Raw genomic sequence first — 16,615 nt, 5'->3', positions numbered from 1 at the left:
GACATCAGAGCACACTGTTTCCCCCCTGTCAGTCATAGGGGGGTGGATAAAAGAAAAGTCGGCTTCGGAATGATAGAAGGAGAATGGACTCTGAATGGCTGAGAGCCTAGTTGGAAACTAGGCCCTTAAGAGAAAGGACATGGAATGTGCTATTATTTGTGGGACATAAGCAGGTTCCTGTAAATAGTGACAGATCAGGAGGAATGACCTGGAGGGGCCTCTGTGAGCATGGTCTGTGAGTTCTCCTTAGCTTTTTCACTCAGAATTTCCCAAATATATTCAAAATAAAGAACTCCTCTGTTGCATAACACTTGTCAATATGCCACAGAATATTTTCTGAAGAATATACATGGGAAATGATATTAGCCAGTCTTCCTCCTAGCACGCATCAAAATCACCTGGACGAATTGTTGGAACACAGATTGCCGGCTCTACTCCCAAAGTTTCAGATTCAGTTGGTCTGGGGTGAGCCTGAGGATTTGCACTTCTAACAAGTTCCTGGGTACATGGGTTGCTGCTAGGTCCAGGAGCCACACTTTGAGAATGAATCACAGACTGAAAGAGTCTGATCCATTCTTTGTCTACAAGAAGTATAGTCATTGAAATAAAGGCCAGATATTAAAAGCCCACAGCTAACAGCATACTCAGCGGTAAAAAACTGAAAATTTTTCCTCAAATGTTAGGAGCAAAGGAAGGGTGCCCACTTTTGCCACTTCTATTCAACATAGTATATTGGAAGTCCTAGCCAGAGCAATTAGGCAGGAAAAAGAATAGAAGCACATTCAAATTGGAAAGGAAGAGTAATAGTATCCCTGTTTTCAGATAACATGATCTTATTATAGATAGAAAACCCTATATACTCCACAAGAAAACGGTTAGAGCTAATAAACTAATTTAGTAATGTTGCAGGATACAAAATCAACATACAAAATCACTTGTGTTTCTAGACATGAACAAAAACAATCTGAAAGGGAAAATGAAAAAATGCAATTTTTAATAGTACCAAAAAGAATAAAATACTTAGCAATAAGTTTAACCAAGAAGGTGAAAGACCTGTATGCTGAAACTACAAAACACTGATGGAAGAAACAAAAGAAGACACAAATGGAAAGACACCCTGTGATCACGGATTGGGAGACTTAATATTGTTAAAATATCATAGCTATTCAAAATGATCTACAGATTTAATGCAGTTCCCTATCACAACCCAATTAAAATTTTTTTACATAAATAGAAAAAATAATTCTATAATTCATATGGAACCACAAAAGACCATGAATGGGCAAATCAGTCTTGAGGAAGAAGAACAAAACCAGAAGCATCATACTTCTTGATTTCAAAATATATTACAAAGCAACTGTAACCAAAACAATATGATACTGGCATAAAGATAGATATAGAAATTAATGGGACAGAATAGAGAGCCTGTAAATAAATCGATGCGTGTATGATTAACTAACTGATCTTCCACAAAAGTACCAAGAATACACAATGGGAAAAGGACAGTTTTGTCAAACTGCAAAATGGTCAGCCACTGTGGAAAAGTACGGAGATTTATCACTTCTGGATATTTATTCAAAAGAATTGAAATCAGAATCTTGAAGAGATACCAGCACTTCCATGTTCATTGCCACATTAGTCACACAATGTGGAAACGACCTAAATGGCATTCAGTAAATGAAAGAATGAAGAAAATGTGGTATATACATACAATGGAATATCATTCAGTCTTTAAAAAGAAGGAAATTCTTCAATATGCAGCAACACATGCTAAGTGAAATAGGCCAATCATGGAAGACAAATTCTGCATGGTTCCACTTATATTAGTTACCTAAAATAGTCAAATTCATGGACTCAAAGAGTAGAATGGTGGTTGCTAGGGACCGGGTGTTACTAATCAACAGGCATGAAGTTGCAGTTAAGCAAAACAAATAAGCTCTAGAGGTCTGTGCAACATTGTGCCTATGGTCATTGATAATAATGTACACTTAAAAATGTAAGAGAGTAGATCTCATGTTAAATGTTCTTACCACAATAATATTTTTTTAAAGGACCACTGTCTTACACCATATACAACAATAAACTCAGAATGGATTAAAGACGTAAATGTGAGACCTGAAACCATAAAACTCCTAGATAAAACATAGGCAGTAATCTCTGACAGCAAGCTGAACAAAACTTAACTAGGTATGTCTCCTTAGGCAAAAGAAACGAAAGAAAAGTAAGCTGTTGGGACTAGAATAAAAAGTGCTTGCATGGCAAAAGAAACCATCAACAAAACAAAAAGGCAACCTACTGAATGGGAGAAGATATTTGCAAATGATATAGCCACTAAGAGACCAAATATATAAAGAACTTATACAACTCAACACCAAAAAAACCCAAATAAGTAGATTAAAAATGGGCAGAGGATACAAATAGACATTTCCCCAAAGAAGACATACAGAAGGCCAACAGGCACTGGAAAAGATGCTCAACATCACTAATATCAAAGTAATGCAAGTCAAAACCACAATGAGATAATCACTTTATACCAGATAAAATGGCTGGTATCAAAAATACAAGAAACTACAAGTATTGGTGAGAATATGGAGAAAAAGGAACATTTGTGCACAATTGGTGGGAATGTAATTTTGTGCAGCCACTGTGGAAAACAGTATGGAGTTTACTTTAAAAAATTAAAAATAGAAATCCCCTATGATCCAGTAATTCCACTATTGGGTATTTGTCAAAGAAAACAAAAACACTAATTCAAAAAGATATGTGCCCCCCTGTGTTTATTATAGCATTATTTACGATAGCCAAGACATGGAGACAACCCAAGTGTTGATCTTAGATGAATGATAAAGATGTGAAATATATATATATATATATATATATATATATATATATATGAATATTACTCAGCCATAATAAAGAATGAGATCTTTCCTTTTCCAACAATATGGATGGACTTAGAGGGTAGTATGCTCAGTAAAATAAGTCAGACAGAGAAGGACAAATACCATATGATTAGACCTATATGTTGAATCTAAAAAAAAAAAAATGAACAAACAAAACAAGCAGAAACAGACCCATAAAGAGAACAGACTGGTGGTCCAGAGGGGAGGGAGTTGGGCAATGGGCACAATGGGTGAGCTGGAGATACAGGCTTTCAGTTACGGAGTGTGTAATTCACAGGGATGAAAAGTACATGCTAGGGAATGTAGTCAGTGGTATTGTAATAGCATTATATGGGGACAGACAGTAGCTACACTTGTGGTGAGCACAGTATAAAGTATAGAATTGTAGAATCACAATGCTGTACACCTGAAACTAATGTAACATTAGGTATCAACCATACTTGAGTTAAAAAAAAAAAAGTAGTAGTCATTGAACTTATACCATGAGCAGCCCATACTGGTTTATTCTACCCCCATAACACAAAAGCATACTGAAAAAGAAGATTTCAGAGACAAAAATTTAACTCCCTCCTCAGTTATTGCAAGGTAATTTTAAAAATTAATAAACGTATATACTATCCAAGCTTACTGGATGTTTTGACCATTTTACAATCCAATAGTGTTTTTGTTTCAAAGTGCAGAATTATTGAAAGGAGTTTTACTCATTAAAATTAGCTATAGTAACTTTTCAGCAGTCTTGCCGCTTTAAAAGCCATCTGGGTATGCTGGTATATGTTATCACAGCAGTTCAACATCTAGTCAATTAAATCTGAAGAAACCCAGTTAGCCAGTAGGCAGTTTGGACCACCTAACAATAAACAACTGGTTTTGTTGATTGCTTCAGCTGAATTGATTACATGCCTCAGAGAAACAGTAGAAACATTTCAATTTGTATGACAGCTTTACATTTCTGCTTTCCAGTAATTATAATCTCTGTTGAGCCAATACTTCCAAAGGAAATACTGTGAAATGTTCTGAATTGGTATCTCATTTGCAATACATTATTATCTTCATTATATTTACCTGAAATAGAGAATTAGCGAAAACAAAACCAAAGTAGAGCAGAACAGATGAGCTGTGTATCCCCAGCCAAAGTTCATCTGGAGAAGTTAAATATGCACAAGATAACTATTTCTGCATATGTGAGGCAACTGGAAAGTGATATGCGTTATCAGCCCACAAATTCAGATGTGCTTCACTTCACGTTACTTTAGGCGTTGCCTCATAGCATATCTTTAGATAGTGATGAACTTCAAGAAAATGTCAAGGTCTCCATTCTGTGTTTCAGAGACTTAAGGAACCATTCAGCCATCCATCTTGTTATGTGCATCTTAATGACTGTGATAGCCCTGAACAGATGTGCTGGCCAGATGCCCAGCTGAGGTGAGCATGATTGACTCTGGCCCTAATGGCCACCCCTGAGAATGTACCACTTCACTGGGCTCCAAGGTCACAATTCCCCCAGGCAATGACTGAGCACAATGCCGTACAAATGTGTACCTATTCACGTGAAACTCAAAACTTCTTCAGTTAGTATTTTGGTTGGAGGACTCCCCATAGGCCTGGCTGCACGTCTCTTGGAACTGTACTGCAGTCTGAGACTCTTACTACCCAACCTCCCCTTTCTCTCTGCTTCCACAGGAGTTGGACCTTTGTTTCCATCTCAAGGCTCTTCCTGCCTCGTCCTCCCTCCCCTCCTCACCCTTCACAGCTATTAACCTCTCTTGCACATCTAACCCCACCTTGGAATCTGCTTCTCAGAGGACCTAAACTCATAAAGACAATGATTTTCATACTCTCACACAAGATAAAATCAAGATGTTTATGAATGAATTTTTAAATAATGGGGTAAGAGGGGCGTCCAGGTGTCTCAGTTGGTTAAGCATCTGCCTTTGGCTTGGCTCATAATCTCAGGATCTTGGGATTGAGTCCCGCATCAAGCTCCCTGCTCAGTGTGGATTCTGGAGTCTGTTTCTCTCTCTTACTCTGCCTCCACTCCTGCTCATGACCTCTCTCCCTTTCTTTCTCAAATAAGTAAATAAAATCTTTAAAATAAATGAGTAGATAAATAAATAGGGGGAAAGTGTCAGACCCAGAGTAAAAACCACAAAATCTGAAAGTTTACTAGTTTTCTTTATTAGATTTCTTGTCAGGGTCACAAATCAGCTGTAGGGCCTGTTGATATTTTCTGATATTACTTCCTTTGTATTTGGCATGTCAGAAATATCCACAGCAGCACATTACTATGATGAAAAGTCTGGCTTTTCCTGATAAGCACCCTCTCTTACTCAAAGATTGATGCAGAGATACTGAATACTCTCATGTAAAAATTTATAGGTTTGGATTAATACATTTTAGATCATCATATTGTTTCTACCTAAAAGTGTTTCCTGTTAGAAAATCATTATGAAAAGTTTAGTACATTGTTTGTTTATTTGTTTGTTTGTTTATTTTTAAGTAAGCTCTGTGCCCAGAATGAGGCTTGAACACACAACACTGAGAACAAAGGTCCCATGCTCTATTGGTCAGGCCAGACAAGCACCCTTAGAATATTATTATTATTATTTTTTAAATAAAAATCAGGGACACCTGGGTGACTCAGTCAGTTAAGCATCAGATTCTTCGTTTTAGCTCAGGTCATAATCTCAGGGTCATGAGGTCAAGCCCCATGTGGGGCTCCATGCTCAGTGTGGAATCTGCTTGAGATTCTCTCCCTCTCCCTGTCCCTGTCCCTTACCCTCTGCCCCTTTGCCCATTTGCACTCACTCTCACTCTCAAATAAATAAATAAATAAATAAAGTCTTGAAAAAAAAAAACAAAAATCACCACCTAGTTTCAGCACTCAAGTAAGTTACCTGTTGATAGCCAGTTATTATTTCAGTATGCTTTTGTCTCCAACTTTTCTATGCATTATATTTCTGTCTACCCAGGGGAGATAATACTACATATAAATTTAGTATCCCTCTTTTCCCTCATGGTATTAAACTTTTTTTTTATAGAATACTCCTAATGGCTACACAGTATTCCATTGTGCATTATCTTATTACTCCACTCTCTCACTATTCACTTAACTATTTCTTTATTGTTGGAATTCAGATAACTTCTAATTTGTTGGCTATTATAAACATTTTTATTATTATAAACATTATAATGAATATCTTTGTTCATAAAACTTTAGTCTGACTTTCAGATTTCCCCCTTTCCTGACCTCCTGATAAGCCTATAGCTGAGAAGGACCAAAAGGTTTATACCCTATATCCACACAGCATGGTAGGAGGGCACAGTCCTAGCAATCAGAAGACTCATTATTCCACTAACTACCTTGTGCCCTAAGCAAATCTCTTTACCTCTGAGTCCACAGATGTACAATCAGGGAGTTGAATTACATAATCTCTCTCATTCCATCTATGTTCAATATTCTTTAAACATTTGCTCCATGGACCTCACTCCTACACAGTACCATAATTCTTATGCCCTTTAGAGCTATGTAACACAAAAGAACAGCACTGGTAGTGGATGTTGGGTATTACTATTTTACTGTCTTTATACCATAGAGAACACTACACATTATATAGGAATATGATTGATTCCATTACTCTGCTCTCTCCAACTCATATAACATAGTATTTTTTGTGTGTTTTTAAATTACTCTGGGCTTCTAAGTATTAAGAAGTATAGCTGTGTGAACCTGCTGACCAGCCTTCTAATATTAACCCAAAGCAAAAATATTGTTTATTTGTTAGAATATATTAAAATGTCACATTTAAATTTTTTCTTTTGTGTTTTCTAAATTTAAATCTGGCTCAGTCTTTTTTTTTTTTTTTTTAAGATTTACTTATTTATTTATTGAGAGAGAGAGAGACAGAGCTGAAGGGGAGGGGTGGGGTAGAGGGAGAGCATCATCAATCAGATTCCCTGCTGAGCACAGAGCCAGACCTGGGGCTCTATCCCAGCACCCATGAGATCATGACCTGAGCCAAAACCAAGAGCCAGATGCTCACCTACTGGGCCACCCAAGTGCCCCTCAGTCTTCATTTATAAAAGACTATATTAGGGGACACCTGGGTGGCTCAGTGTAAGCGACTGATTCTCGGTTTCCCCTCAGGTCATGATCTCAGGGTTTTGAGATTGAGCCCTGCATCAGGTTGGGCATGAAGCCTGCTTAAGATTCTCTCTCCCTCTCCCTGCTTAAACAACAACAAAAAGATTATATTAAGTGTTTCTCTGTGCATGACCTTGTGCTAGGAACTGAATTACCAAGATGTTATTTTTGACATCAAGGAATTTCTAGTGGAAAACCACAACAGTAAGGACAAGGAACATCTAAATAACCAGTCTGAATCTCGCTGCCCACCTGGCACTGAGGGCCTCTCCTGAGGCATCGGGAAAGGAGGGCTCTAAAGAGTTCTGAGTTTGGAGAGGCTGGAACCAGTGAGATATTGTATTCCTAAGAGAGAAGATACTGTGGATGAAATGAGATTCAGGAAGCTTTCAATGAAGTTGTAAGGCTTAGGTCTACCAGAGAGAATATTTCAAGATCTGAGATGCAAATCAGGAAAGATTCTTTTCCTGATAAAGGTGGAAACAGAGACATCTGCTGTTGTACAGATCAAAAGTAAGTCAGATATAAACTCCAACAGATGATAATAATTCAGGTGAAGCGGGTCTTAGCAAACAGCAGTGCAAATATTTGACGGGAGTTAGCATGGAGAACTACGGCTCAGGAAGTGGACACACTGAAGTGCTTACCTGAAAAAATGCAATTACTTTCAATTGCACTCCACCTAATGAGATCCCCTTATTGTTTTTAATACAGCTGCTCTGGAAAATGAACTTTTGGGACTTCATCAAAATCAAAAGCTTCTGCACAGCAAAGGAAACTGTCAACAAAACAAAGAGGCAACCCACGGAATGGGAGAAGGTATTTGCAAATGACAGTACAGACAAAAGGTTGATATCCAGGATCTATAAAGAACTTCTCAAACTCAACACACACAAAACAGATAATCATATCAAAAAATGGGCAGAAGATATGAACAGATACTTCTCCAATGAAGACATACAAATGGCTATCAGACACATGAAAAAATGTTCATCATCACTAGCCATTAGGGAGATTCAAAATAAAACCACATTGAGATACTACCTTACACCACTTAGAATGGTCAAAATTAGCAAGACAGGAAACAACATGTGTTGAAGGGGATGTGGAGAAAGGGGAACCCTCTTACACTGTTGGTGGGAATGCAAGTTGGTGCAGCCACTTTGGAGAACAGTGTGGAGATTCCTCAAGAAATTAAAAATAGAGCTTCCCTATGACCCTGCAATTGCACTACTGGGTATTTACCCCAAAGATACAGATGTAGTGAAAAGAAGGGCCATCTGTACCCCAATGTTTATTGCAGCAATGGCCACGGTCGCCAAACTGTGGAAAGAACCAAGATGCCCTTCATCGGACGAATGGATAAGGAAGATGGTCCATATACACTATGGAGTATTATGCCTCCATTAGAAAGGATGAATACCCAACTTTTGTAGCAACATGGACAGGACTGGAAGAGATTATGCTGAGTGAAATAAGTCAAGCAGAGAGAGTCAATTATCATATGATTTCACTTATTTGTGGAGCATAACAAATAGCATGGAAGACATGGGGAGATGGAAAGGAGAAGGGAGTTGAGGGAAATTGGAAGGGGAGGTGAATCATGAGAGACTAGGGACCCTGAAAAACAATCTGAGGGTTTTGAAGGGGCAGGGGGTGGGAGGTTGGGAGAACCAGGTGGTGGGTATTGGAGAGGACACGGATTGCATAGAGCACTGGGTGTGGTGCAAAAACAATGAATACTGTTACACTGAAAATAAATTAAAAAATAAAAATAAAAAAATAAAAGGATGCAGCCAGTCTATCCTCAGGGGAAAATAAATAAATAAGTAACAGCTGCTCTGTATGAGATACAGTGGTTCCAGCTATTAGCTCACTCATATTGTGAGTTTTATCTGGCTTTGTTATGGACCCCCAAGACCAGGTTCTTGAGCCTCAATGTCATAGAAATGAACACTGACCATGATACAAAAAAAGCAGGTGGGGGTTTTAGAGATAGCTTATATACGAGAAGGCCAATGAGAAAGAGGAATGTCACTCCCTAAAGGGGTAGCTTGCAAGGCTTATAAAGGCACTTTTCCAAAGGGTGAGGGGCTGTGAGTAGGGAAATGTCCTACAGTCCCACGGTTATTATCTTGTAGCTGTTACTTTTTAGTGGACACAAGACAGTCACAGGATGCCTTTCTTTGTGGTTGATGTTCTGTAGGGCTCCTGGAAAATAGAAATACTTGTGTAAGCCGGCTTGGAATTGTTACTTCTTATTTTGCCCAGACAACCATTACTCCCTGGTGGCTATTATCTATCATTTGTTCTGTTTCTCAGAAGGAGGTATTTGTCCCTAAGCCTATGGAAATTTTAACCCTTGCCTCAGACCAGCAAATTTACAGGAGTTTAAGTCCCTGTGGCTTTCCCTATATTGTCTCAGCTTTGCAATCAAGAATTCTCTGTGGGGCTTGGGGAATGTTGGGAAAAATATCGCCTCCCCCCTAAATGGACTTGAGGTAGAGAGAGTGAAATGTACTACCATTTTGAGAATGCCAATATTACCAAGAACCAGCTAATGCTAAGCTAGGATATGTTTTCCAAATGAGGATATTTTAATAGGCTAATTGGTGCCCAGCGTCCTGTGATTCCCAGACATTAATTTTAGGAACTTGAAATTCTAGCACAGAAGAGCCTTAGTTTGAGCTTCTGTAAAAGCAAAGTGTGAAACAAGAACTGGGGTGTGGTAGTTGAATTGGGAGGGAGCAGGAGCGAAGCTGCTGAGACAGAGAGACAGAACAGAAGAAGTAATAATGCTTGGTGACTTCCTGAGTGAAAAAGAGGCCAGAACAGGAGACTTCTTACTGCTGTGAACATCGGGGTCTCAGTCCCACAACAGACCGTTAGAGGAACTGTGGAGAATGTTTCTCAGAATTATCCCACTGAAGGACAAGGAGGCTGGGGATTGACTCCCTAACTTCTTCATTCAGTGAAGTTTGTCTTCTAATGCATTAATTTCCCCCCACACTTCTGGATCGCATCTATTTGGACCAAAAAGACTTAGGAGGAAGTGCTAAAGCAAAACGTAGATTGATCCCCTGATGCATGCCTGAGGTAAGACATTGGCCATTTACAGGGACTGTCCACCGAGCAGCTCCCATGCCCCGTCCTGAGGTCTGAGAGGTAGAGGGCCATGGTCTGAAGCCTGTGGAGCATGGCCACCTTTGACTTAATATGGTCACTGCCACTCTCATTAGTGTGTTCCTTCTTGTATTAGCAAAGGGTCCCTCAAGCTGGGCAACACAGTCACTGGTAGGTTCTCTGGTGTCCTTTAGTAAACCAGTTTGAACATGGCCTTTCTGACTCTTCTCTCCATACTTTGTCTAGGCAGTTAGGCAGTTGCAACATCTCTTCCATGTTTATTGTAAGCTATTGTCATGTCCAACCATCAAAGAATCCAGCTAGCAACCTCTTAAGGGTCCTTACCAGGAAGTTTAATCCTGCATCATGGGAAGGTGCTTCCAGGTCAGTAATTGCTTCTGTACAGAACTTTATGTCCCACTCCCTCGACTGAGCACCCTCAAGGTCTACTCCCATACACCATCTCTAGGTTCCTACCAGGACATATTGGTAAGATCCTGCAGTTCTTCCAGGAGTGTGCTCTCTGCTTCTGCAGCAGGCACTGCTTGGGCTATGCCAAGAGCTGACCCTAATTATTCATCTGATGGCAATGGTGGAAGGTGTGGGTAGACCTGGAAAGGATGGGTGTCATCTTACTTCCACCTCAGGTGAAGGCTTCATGTCCATCTGTTGGCAAAGGTTGGGGGGGGGGGCTGCTCTTCTCTAGCAAGATGCAGGGGAATGTTTCTTCCCACTCTGAAGAATCTAGGGCTTCAGAATTCTCAGGCACATCCATCAAATATGTCTCAGCATCTACTCCTTCCCTATGAGACCTCTGATCTTACCAAAAGGAAACCTGTCAATGACAAGCAGTCTCCTTACTAGCACATCTGTCACCCACCAGTTGAAGAGAAGCAGCTCGATAATGCTACCAAGAACACTTTCTGGGCTTCACAGCATGCCCTGAATTGATAGACCATTCTCTTTCTTCCAGGTTTTTAAAGCAGATAATAAAAGTTGGCCAACTCACAATCTTCATACTTACCCTCATAACTACTAGAGCTACTGTGGAAGTCAGTGCTTCCCCCTTCTACCTAAACCTCATGCTAGCTCTTCGCTAGTGAGATTCTTAGCAGTTATGAGGATGAGCTCACCAGAGGTTCTCTCCATTGCCACACACCACTAGCACTGGGGTCCTTGCTTTCTTCTCACGAGTTTCAGTGTCCTATCCTGAGGCTTTGCTTTTTCTAACGCTTCCATTTCCAACTGTCTTGCGTTAGGTTCCCCTAAACCCACATATCAATTGAACAAACTTCCACAGCTTCTGAGAAAGCATTAAGAAAAGTAGAGAGACACCATGCATACACTTGAGGTAGGATGTTGTCCATATGCATGGAATTGTTCATATGACTACTGAAATCAGGCAGGTCAGGGGTGCTCCAGTGGGCTGCAACAAGACATTAGTGAACTAGAGGGAACTCAGGAAAACCAACAGACATTTTAGATCCTTGGATAATCAACCCTTTCCCCAAAACCACCAAACCAAGAATAGATATAAAATTCATTAAAATAGAGGCACCTGGGTGGCTCAGTGGATTAAAGCTTTCTCTGCCTTCAGCTCAGGTCGTGATCCCAGGGTCCTGGGATTGAGTCCCGCATTGGGCTCTCTGCTCAGCAGGGAGCTTGCTTCCCCCTCTCTCTCTGCCTGCCTCTCTGCCTACTTGTGACCTCTCTCTCTCTGTCAAATAAATATATATATATATATATATATATATATTCATTAAAATAACTTCTTTAGTCAAAAGAATGTATGCCAGTGGTTTAAAGCTAAGACCCATGGAGAGAAGTGTTTTTACTTTCCCAGGGACCAAACAAACAAACAAAATGCTCAAAGATTGCCTGAAAGACATAGCTCAGACATTTTAGAATAAACTAGAAAGAGGGGACAGTGATTGTTCCATCTGAGTGAGATGAAAAAGAACAGGAAGTGCCTGGAAAGATATCAGGCAACGCTTTACTTCTGAGGTACACTAATAAAGTCAGGAAGCTAGGAGTCTATGTATTTAAGACTATTTTGAATATAGTTTACCCAGAAGGCCCTGCCATTGGCGGAAGCACCTTTCATGGTGCCGTGCATGGGAAGTCCTGCACAACAGAGGGGCAAAGCATTCATAGCATCCTAAGCCTATGAATCTAGAGTCTTATTCAAGGTATGGAAGACCTTGTTCTCTCACCCCCAGCAAACCTCAGGTGGGAGCAGCAGAGAGTTGTGTAAGAAAAGCAGCAACACCATCTGTCTAAGGAGCTGTCTACCTGGGACTCAACATAGGGATGTTTGCTTTACACATAACTGGCAAAGGAATAGCTTCTAGCTGGCTGCAGCTGGATAGGATATGTGTTAAAATTGGCTAATTGCTCTAGCAGACCACCCCAAATCTCAATGGCTTACACCCATACCAAAGGTTTAATTCTTGCTCATTTCATAATGCCATCAAGTTGGCAGGGACTCAGGGGTCCCACCTTCTTTCATATTGTGGCTCCACTTTTCCCTGAGCCTTGGAGTCCTCCACTAGATCTTCTGCCTCCATCCAGCAGAATGTGCAGAGGGAGAGAGAGACAGAGAATGATGAGTGAGGGTGGAAGACCACTTGGGAGGTGGAAACCTGATGGCCTACATGATTTCTATCTACATTCTTTTATCCAGCACTAGTCACATGGTCCCACCTAGACATGGGTTTGGGAAAAGTAGTCTTCCTGTGAGCCCAGGAGGGAAGTGAAAGAGTCCAGTGAATACAGAGAAATTTCTCTGCCACAAGCTGTATTCTATATATAATTAATTGCACTAAATGATGTCCACCAGAGAAAAGATTACCACTGACATAATCCTAAAAACTCATTTCTTTACACATTCTAATTTTGGTTAAGAAATCACTTAAATTGATGCTCTTATCATTTCTCCCTGATGGCTGAAAAGAACTTCTTTTCTTGGCTTTCCTCCTTAAGTTCTGTCAAGTTCCTGCCCAAATGTCACTTCTCAGTGAGGACTATCTGGAGCATCCCATTTAAAATTGCAACCCATCCATCTCATCTTATCACTCTAACTCTGCCCTATTTTTCCCCAAGGCATGTATCATAATCTCATTTAATACATTATTTATTATATTTCTTTTTTATGGAATGCCTTCCCTCCTTGAAATTTAAGCTCTAGTAGGGCAGGTGCTTTTGTCTGATTTGATCACTGAGTATTCTGATGCCTAAAACTGTTCCTGGCACATGGTAGGCATAATGAATGAATAAATGAATAATGAACAAATGAATAGGGGGAGCCACAGGCATTCATCAAGAAGGAACCCAGAGGGGCACCTGGGTGGCTCAGTGGGTTGGGCCTCTGCTTTCAGCTCTGGTCATGATCTCAGGGTCCTGGGATCGAGCCCTGCATCGGGCTCTCTGCTCAGCCTGGAGCCTGCTTCCCCCCGCCACCTCGCCTGACTCTCTGCCTACTTGTGATCTCTCTCTGTCAAATAAATAAAATTAAAAAAAAAAAAAAAAAGAAGGAACCCAGAAACAGATCTGTATACCCACTTTCATGGTACCATTATTCACAATAGCCAAAATGTGGAAATAGCCCAAATGTCCATGGAGAGATTAATGGATGAACAAAATGTGGTGTACACGTACAATGGAATATTATTCAGCCTTAAGAAGGACAGCTCTAGTAATCCCACTTCTGGGTATGTAGCCAAAGAACTGAAATCAGAGTCTTGAAGAAATACCTGCACAACTACGTTCATAGCAGTGCCATTCATAAGAGCCAAGAGGTGAAAGCAATCCACATGTCCATTGACTAACGAATGGGTAAACACATGTATAAATATACAATGGGGTATTGTTCAGCCTTAAAAAAGGAAAGAGATCCTATTTCATGCTACCATGTGCGTGAATCTTGAGAACATTATGCTAAGTGAAATAAGCCAATCTCTGTCCTTCTGGAGCCTTTTCAGAAGGAGGGAACTCGATTGATATATAACTGACATAGGGTTCAGTCAGAACCTGGAATTCAGCAATATGGATCAGATTTGACCAAATGATGATGTGCTGATGGCCAACTCACAGCCCTCAGATGACAGGAGCAGTAACACAGAGTCACCTCCTCCTGTTTGCCAGGAGCCATCTCCAAGCCCAGCAACAAGACCCCCACAATTCTGCATACCTATAGCGACCTATGTGCGCAACTTCTCCTGGTGGACCACAGACCAGTAACACATCCAAGTCATTCACTTGCTAGGAATCTATGATGTGGTAAAGTTGAATTTAGCAGAGAATGGAGCAAATGGCCAATCCGAAGGGTATGCTGTGGTGGTAAAAGCTTCGGAAAACTCTGTTCACAAATCACTGACTTCTCCCAGGGAAAGTTCTTAACAGAGAAAAAGTGGACATGAGACCAGCCACTTGGTAGAGCCTGTCACAGTTTGAGGGATAGTGTCAGAAATGTGTGTCTGAGTCCCCAGACGGGGGATATCTCCATGGAACCACTCCTGAGATTCTAGGAGTGGACCACAGGTTCAGAACCCTGTACCCTCATCTACCTGGGAGATATGCCCCATGTGTGCTGCCCGCTTCAGTTGCCCTTCTTCAGCCCTTCACCTGTTGCATCTGCCACCACTCCCAATTCCATCCCCACCACCTCCCTCTGCAAGACTTGGAGTCCCTCCTTTTCCCCCTGGAATCCACTATAAGCATTTCATGCCTCTTTAAATTACAGAGACAACCAAGTAAGTAAGTTGATAGTTTAAGGAAAAAAATATAGAATATGAGAAAGTGGGGAAATTTTTTCTCCCCATTTCTTGTTTTGTTTTTACTCAATGACACAATTTTTAGTTTTAATTTCTGACAGCAAACAGGGAAAAAAAAGGCCTCATTTCCCATGTTGTCAGTGATTTGTTTGTCTTTCTGATAGCTTGAAAACTAATAAATTTGATGTCGCTGTCAATCTTTTTTTACTGCCTTGCATCTTTTCCCTTTTGCAACAAAATATTTTTAAATAATAAAATAGGATTGTTAACTGCTAGAAACTAAAAAACATAAATACTATATGATTCCATTTATTGAAGTATCTAAAGTAGTCAAATTCGTAGAAACAGAAGTGGAGTGGTAGTTAACAGGGAGTGGAGGAGAAGAGAATGAGTATTTAGTGTTTAATGGGTACAGAGTTTGAGTTTGAGAAGATGAAAATGCTCTTCACTGGCTTGACTCCCACTAAGAATGAACATCGTTCAGGAGTGTTGCCAAGTTTGGTTCATTTCAATAGAATATTGGTCATTGTGCCCAATATTGATAGATGATGTATTACATTATGCATTTCTATATATATTACAAAGTGTTCTTCTGATTGTGACAAGAAAGTTAGAGTGGACCAAACATTTTGAAGGAGCTAGCTCAAAGGTGCTGCCATTGGCCACACTGAATAATATAAACTTAAATATCCATAATTCCCATAGTGGAACTGAGAGAGAGAGAGAGAGGGATAGAAAAAGAGAAAAGAGGAAAAGATTTCCTTTATTAAAAAATAATATATACAGCAGAAGATAGTAAGTATAGAAGAAATGGTTTAATGAGAAATCACCATTTTGCAACTCTTTTTAAAAATTGATTCAAGCAAGGATAAACAGAGGATGCTAAAACCATTCAGTGGAAGTTTGTTGGAGAAGATGATAGTTATGTTATTCAAATTATCACCCCACAGACTTTTAATTAAAAAGGGGGGAAGATATTTACAATGAAGATATCTCAAAACATACTTTAACCAAGTTATCGAAATTTCTCCGTCATAACAGAACAACTGACATTCTACACCTCTTTCTCAGAAGCTACAAAAGAAACTATACAGTATCATCTGTGTAGCATTCTTGCCAAAATGTTTAACTAGAATCTAATCACAGGGCCAACACAGAATGATGGTACATTCTACAAGACAACAGCTCAGACTTCAAAATGTCATTGTCAGGAAAGGAAAAAAAAAGGTGGAGGGAAGCTGTTCTACATTAAAGAGGACTAAAGAGACCCAACAGTCATACAGCATGCATAAATCTGGATTTCATCTTGGATTTTTAAAATATAATATAAATGCCACTGGGGGGTAAGTGGAAACTTAAATATGGACTGTATGTTAGGTGATATTGTCAAGTCAATGTTAAATTTTTGTAAATGATAATGGGTGGAATGTCACTGAGAATGTCATGTGGAGTGGAGTGTCATTATATTTGCAACTTATTTTTATTTTTTAAGATTTTATTTAGTAATTTGAGAGAGAGAGAGTGAGAGATCATAAGCCAGGGGAGGAGCAGAGGGTGAGGGAGAAGCAGACTCCTCACTGAGCCCAATACAGGACCTGATCCCAGAATCCTGATATCATGACCTAATCCGAAGACAAATGATTAACCAACTGAGCTACCCAGGTGTCCCTGCAACT

At 40.0% G+C, this 16,615-nt stretch overlaps 1 long non-coding RNA gene and 1 pseudogene across 2 annotated transcripts in view; both read left to right on the top strand.

Annotated features, from left to right (window-relative positions):
- Positions 1-16,615, top strand: part of LOC131998824 (uncharacterized) — a 90,565-nt gene that overhangs the window by 47,480 nt on the left and 26,470 nt on the right. Inside the window, exons 3-4 of one of the 2 annotated variants that reach the window (XR_009398882.1) lie at positions 4,231-4,325; positions 7,759-7,863. This is a non-coding gene — a long non-coding RNA (uncharacterized LOC131998824). The remainder of the gene's footprint in view (positions 1-4,230; positions 4,326-7,758; positions 7,864-16,615) is intronic. The other variant, XR_009398883.1, reaches the window with a different exon arrangement.
- On the top strand, positions 13,826-14,901 carry LOC132029187 (cleavage and polyadenylation specificity factor subunit 7-like; annotated as a pseudogene).

Source organism: Mustela nigripes, chromosome 13 (assembly GCF_022355385.1).
Source record: "Mustela nigripes isolate SB6536 chromosome 13, MUSNIG.SB6536, whole genome shotgun sequence".
In the NCBI taxonomy this organism is placed as follows: domain Eukaryota; kingdom Metazoa; phylum Chordata; class Mammalia; order Carnivora; family Mustelidae; genus Mustela; species Mustela nigripes.
The sequence above is the reverse complement of the archived record's forward strand: the minus strand, read 5'-3'. Positions and strand labels throughout refer to the sequence as shown.